This window comes from Hevea brasiliensis, chromosome 8 (genome assembly GCF_030052815.1).
Source record: "Hevea brasiliensis isolate MT/VB/25A 57/8 chromosome 8, ASM3005281v1, whole genome shotgun sequence".
Classification (NCBI taxonomy): Eukaryota; Viridiplantae; Streptophyta; class Magnoliopsida; order Malpighiales; family Euphorbiaceae; genus Hevea; species Hevea brasiliensis.
The window spans coordinates 88972374-88978337 of record NC_079500.1 but is presented as its reverse complement, the minus strand read 5'-3'; the positions used below and the strand labels follow the sequence as shown (position 1 = coordinate 88978337).

Sequence of the window (5964 nt, the reverse complement as noted above, 5' to 3'; positions counted from 1 at the left end):
TTATCCATGCTATTTTCTGTGTTTTAGAATCGTATGATATGAAATATGTCATTTTCTTGGGTCTAAGCAATGGAAAGGAACCACATTAACAACAAAGAAAGAAAGAACCCATGATCTCGGCTCTAATTAGAAACCTACAATATATTTGTCAAAAAAAAATTAAGAATTATTTGGCATTATTTTTCAATCGCATTTGAGAAAAATATTTTTTTAATATATTAATTAGATGATATTTTAAATTAATTTAAAATTAAATTTGATATATCAGTCATAAGAATTTTAAAATAATAAAATAACTTTTTTTAACAGTATTTAAAGTGATATTTTTTCTAAAGAGCAGTTTTTTGACTTAGAAACTTAATATCAAATAAGACTAAAGTAATCACCGATATGCTTTATTTTAGTAGTATTGAAATCATTGTTAAAGTTATAAAGTCTCAAATTTTAGCTCAACAAAAGCCAATTGTATGTATGTTACTTTATTTTTTTAATTTTTTTAATGATTTATATTTATTGATTTTAAATTTAAGAATTTTATTTAAAATTATAATTTACAAATATAGATAAAATTTGGGTGTACCACTAGTGACGCACGGTGTAGCCTTTTTACTAGACTCTGTTTGGAAAGAAAATTATTAGTTGAGTGGTCTTACTTGCGTCATAGAGGTTCCCCTCTATGATTTCTTGGAGGAAGTCCATGTCGTTTTTATAGAATTCTTTTAAAGCTGTGAGAATAATCTCTCTATCCAATACGTGTAGTCATGAAGCTGAGACATGAGATCATTACAGTTTCACCTATTTTAAATAGAGATTTCAAGAAGAGAAACATTATATAAGAAGTAATTGCGTATATCAAATAGATGGCAACTCAACTTAGAGTATATACCATTAAGATATTTAAATTTTAATTTATAATATAAAATTTTTAATTTTTAATTGAAGTAACATAAAATCTTTGTAATTTTCAGTAATTAGTTTTTAAATTAATTAAAAAAAATAATATCTTCATTGATAAATAAATTCAGATAAATTATTTCTGGGTAACTTAAGAATTGAATGTATACAATTTGAATTGGTTTGAATAAAAAAGCCAATTTTTGATATATGGTCTAACACATTATTAACTTAAGTTAATTTAAGTATTTCATTAAACTATTTTAATTTAATCCTATTTTATATAAGAGGCAATCTTTATAAATGTTAATTAGTATTAATAATATAAATTAAAATTTTGAACTATAACAAATTATTAGAAATTTTATTGTAAAAAATATTTCTATTGGTAATATGACAAAAATAATTATTTTTCTAAATAAGTTATTAATTTTTACAAAATTTAAATTTATATTGTATATTAAAAATGTAAATCATATATTATATCTATATTATATATTAATGAATGAAAGGGAAACATTGGCTTAATGTATGAAGGAGACGAACATTGATGTTGTCCAAATTGCCTTTTATACTTAAAATTAATTATAATTATTTTTTATTATTTAAATTAATTTTAAAATTTATATAAATTTAAAATTTTTAATTTTAAAGTTCATATAAATTTAAAATTCTTAATCCTACTTATACTTAACTTCAACTAAATATAAAATTTTATAAGAAATAATTAGCTAAAATAAGAAATTAATAAATAAAAAATATTATTAATCTATTTATTACTTGTAAAAAAAAATTATTTTTAACGATAGGTAAATAATTTGTCACCAATAATAGATATTAACTATTACCAAAAATAACTTATCACTAATCCATATAATATTATTTAGCAAAAAAAAAAATCTCTAATAATTTTAATAATTAGTGGCTTCAAACATTAGCGTCACTAAACTTTTAGTAACAGAAGATTAATCTCTAAGTCATTTATGATACCAATTCAATATATTATATTATCAAAATAATCTTTAGTGATGAAATATTTATCATTAAATACCTAATAATTTCATTTTTTAATATTATAATAGTTAATATGTTTATACTATATTATATATAAATGTGGAAAGGGGAAAAAACATTAATTTTGCAAAAAATGCCCTCCATTTTCAAAATTAATTATAATTATATTTTATTATTTAAATTAATTTTAATATTTGTATAAATTTAAAATTTTTAATTTTAGAGATCATATAAATTTAAAATTATAAGTCCTATTTATATTACAACTTTAATTAAATATAAAATTTTAGAAGAAATAATTAACTAAAATAAAAAATTAATAAGTGAAAAAAAAATAAAATTGATGTATAATTGATTTATGATAATATATCTATAATATATATAAATATGGGAGGGGACATTGATTTTGCTAAAAATATTCATGATAATTTATTAATACAAAAATAAAAGATAAATTGTAATTGGCAATTAAAAATTAATGAAAAGAAATCAGAAATGTGTTTTCAAAAAGATTGATGAATATCAAATTGGAATTTAAAATAATTTTATTTTTGTTTTTTTGTCTTTTTTCTTTTATGTATGATTTTAGTTAATCATCAAAATTTATCACTTTATTTTAATATATAAAAACAATAAGACGAGAGAAAAAAATTATACTTAAATATTATGTTGGCAAAAATATAGTTGCTGATGGTTGACAAGCTGCAAGTATATCTATGTTCATATATATTTCATGCAATGATGAAACCACAAGAATAAAATATTAATATTTGCCAACATATTAATTAATATATATATATATATATATATTCCAATTTTAATAGATTTAATATTTTGATTAAAAAAACGCATTATACAAATGCCACGACTTTTCAAAATGAATGGCACTATAGTTTTTGAAAAACATTGCCGTAATTTGTAAGTAAAGAAAAATTTATAGATAAATTTATATATTAAAATAAATTTTTATTTTTTCAAAGAAAATATAATTTAATTAAAAAGTTATAAGATTTCATTTGAGCCCATTCGAAATATTACGTTGAAGGATTAATATTTAAGTTTTTTAAAAATAAAAATTGCAAGAAATATTAATTAAACTGTTTTTCTCAGTCTCTTCTAAACTGTTTTTACTAAAGTCTTTTAATTTAATAATCTAAGAGCTTTTGTAATGAGTAATTTTTTCAAAACTATAAAAATTAATTTAATATTTAATTTTAGTTTAAGGATATTTATAAATAATTAAAAAAATATTAAAAAAAAACACACACACACGCGCATCATCTGGTTGTACTAGGAAATCTCTTGTTCTCTGACTTGAATCAACGGCCAGTACAGTAGCTGGTAATCCAAGTACAACTAAGAGAAACAAATTTGCACTTGAAGTAATATCAATATATATAGGCCAAGTAAAACTCTCGTCTTTTTGGATGCATATTCTTGAACGTTGCAAGTTCATTTTCTTTGATAAAAAACGAGAAAACAAAGTAGTAAGGCTGAGTATCTAGTTTAAACCGAATCGAATCGAACCGAACCGAACAGAACCGAATCATTAAAACTGAATTAATTGAATTATTATATTTTAGAAATCGAATCGAACCGAAATGAATAAAAAATCAAATTGAACCTAACCGCTCTATTCAGTTCGGTTAGGTTTGAGCCGATCAGTTTTTGAGTTTGGATGGATTTTTTAATTTAGATTTGATTTTCAAGATATTTAGTCTGATTTTGACATTGGTTTGAACCTAATAACCATTAATCAATGAAATTAAATATTTTATATATATATAATTACATATATTTCATAAATTTCCTATAAAAATAAATCAATTTAAAAATCAATAAAGTAATTCAGTTCGGTTCAGTTCAACCGATTTTTTTCTCTCCAAAATCGAACTGAACAGAAACAATAGAAAATTTTAAAATAAAAAACCGAACCAATCTAAATCAAATTATCTTAAAAACTGAATCGAATTACCGAATTAAGGTGATTCGGTTCAGTTTATTCTGTTCAAATCAAATAATGATCAGTCCTACAAAGTAGAAGCGATGAAAAGAAAGCTATGGCTGAGCAAGTACAAGGAGGAGAAGAGAGCTTGTATAATCATGGAGTGGCTTGGTGGAGAGGGCATTTGATTGGCAAAGGAGTTTTTGGGTATGTTTATTTGGCCAATATGAAGAAACCTAAATCAAGAAATAGAATTTATCCCCCAATTATGGCAGTGAAATTAGCGAACATCTCTGTATCAAGTTCACTTCAGGAGGAGAAAGAGGTCTTCAATCATCTTTATGGCTGTCAATTCATTCTAGAGTGTTATGGTGAAGAAATTACCACCAACAAGGATGGGGAGATTGTTTACAACCAACCTTTTGTTGGAGTATGCTTGTGGAGGAACCCTGGCTGGTCTTATAAAGAAATCTGGTGGTCATGGGTTGCTTAAGTCGGATGCGCAGGATACACAAGGTCTATTCTACAAGGCATTGCTTATATTCATCGCCATGGTTATGTGCATTGCGATTTTAAGCTAGAGAATGTGCTTCTTGTGTCCTCTGAGAGTGCTAAATTTGTGTCTAAGATAGGGGATTTTATGTTGGCCAAGAAAATTGAAAAGAGCAAAAAGAGGAAGTTGTTTTCTTACTTGGGAGAGGCTACTTCATATATGGCACCAGAGATTGTGGTTGATCATATTCAGAAGCCTCCTTCAGATATTTGGGCTATTGGATGCATAGTTTTCAAGACGTTCATTGGGAGGTCAGTTTGGGATATCAAACCTAATATGACCATTGAGCAACTTCTGAAAAAGATTGGTGATAGGTATGAATTGCCTAAAATTCCCCCTAAGATTTCGAAGGATGGCAAGGATTTCTTGAAAGCTTGTCTGGTGAAGAATCTTAATTTTAGATTCACCACTGAGATGTTATTGGATCATCCTTTTGTGTCAGGATTAGATAACGCAAAAGGCAATGAATTTGGGGAGATTTTGGATGAGGGGCACATGAACTCTATTGTCACATTTTCTGATATTAATAAGGAATTTTATGCTTTGAGCTATTATGAAGACCAGAGCTCTTCATCTAAAGAGGGTTCTTCCTCTTCTTTGCTAGATGAGAAGTTCGGTATTTTACAAGATCCTTGAATTCACAAAATCAGTGGTCAAAGGAAGTAGTACTCTAATCCCTGCCATGATTAACAAAGATATTTTTGCAATGTATTCATGAGGTATTCTAGGCTTTTTCAATTAATATTTCAAGTTTAGGTTGGGTTTTTGGGTTATCTTATACAAATTTTAAAATGACTTGATTTGTTAAATTTTTCATGGATTTGTTATTATTAACAAATAAAATCTTGGTTTATCAATATATATATATATATATATATATATCCCAAAACATCATTTAATTTTGGCTATTGATTTCTCTTTCAGTCAATTGACATATCATAATTTTTATTCTTGGTTTATTTCAATTTTAATTACTCATTAAAATAATAAATATTTAAAATTAAGTTAAAATTTTCAAAAATTAAAGAATTGGCTATAATAGCAAAAAGTTAAAAAAAATAATTAAAAAGTGGGAAGAGGAGAACATTATGATTTTAAAAAATGGCCTTCATTATTTTTATTATTTACAAAAATACTAAAATTAAAGCATATTTATAAAAAATTGTTAGTTCTAAAATTATTATTGCATTAAAATAAAAGTAAAGTAATAAAACATATGCTTTTTTATCTTACAATCTATATTTTAAATGAACTATAATAATTTTATTAAAAAGATACAAAAAAAATTAAAACTATTTTGAAAATAACTTTATTAAATAATAACTTTTAATTTATAAAATCAAAATATTCATATTTCCATACCATATTTATGGTATTTTATATATAATATTTTAATTGTAACATCCCGAGTATTCCAAGCTTTGAATAGTACTATTTTTATTCTATAAATAGTATTATTTAAAGTCAGCTCGAGAATTAAAAATAAGATGAAAATTAATTAAGATAAACAGAACAAAAACCAAAGTGACCATCGGGTTATGGACTTAATCGGTATTAT

At 24.1% G+C, this 5964-nt stretch overlaps 1 pseudogene; it reads left to right on the top strand.

Moving 5' to 3' along the window:
• Window positions 1-2785: 2785 nt before the first annotated feature.
• LOC110667677 (mitogen-activated protein kinase kinase kinase 20-like) lies at window positions 2786-5080 on the top strand (annotated as a pseudogene).
• The last annotated feature ends 884 nt before the right edge of the window (window positions 5081-5964 follow it).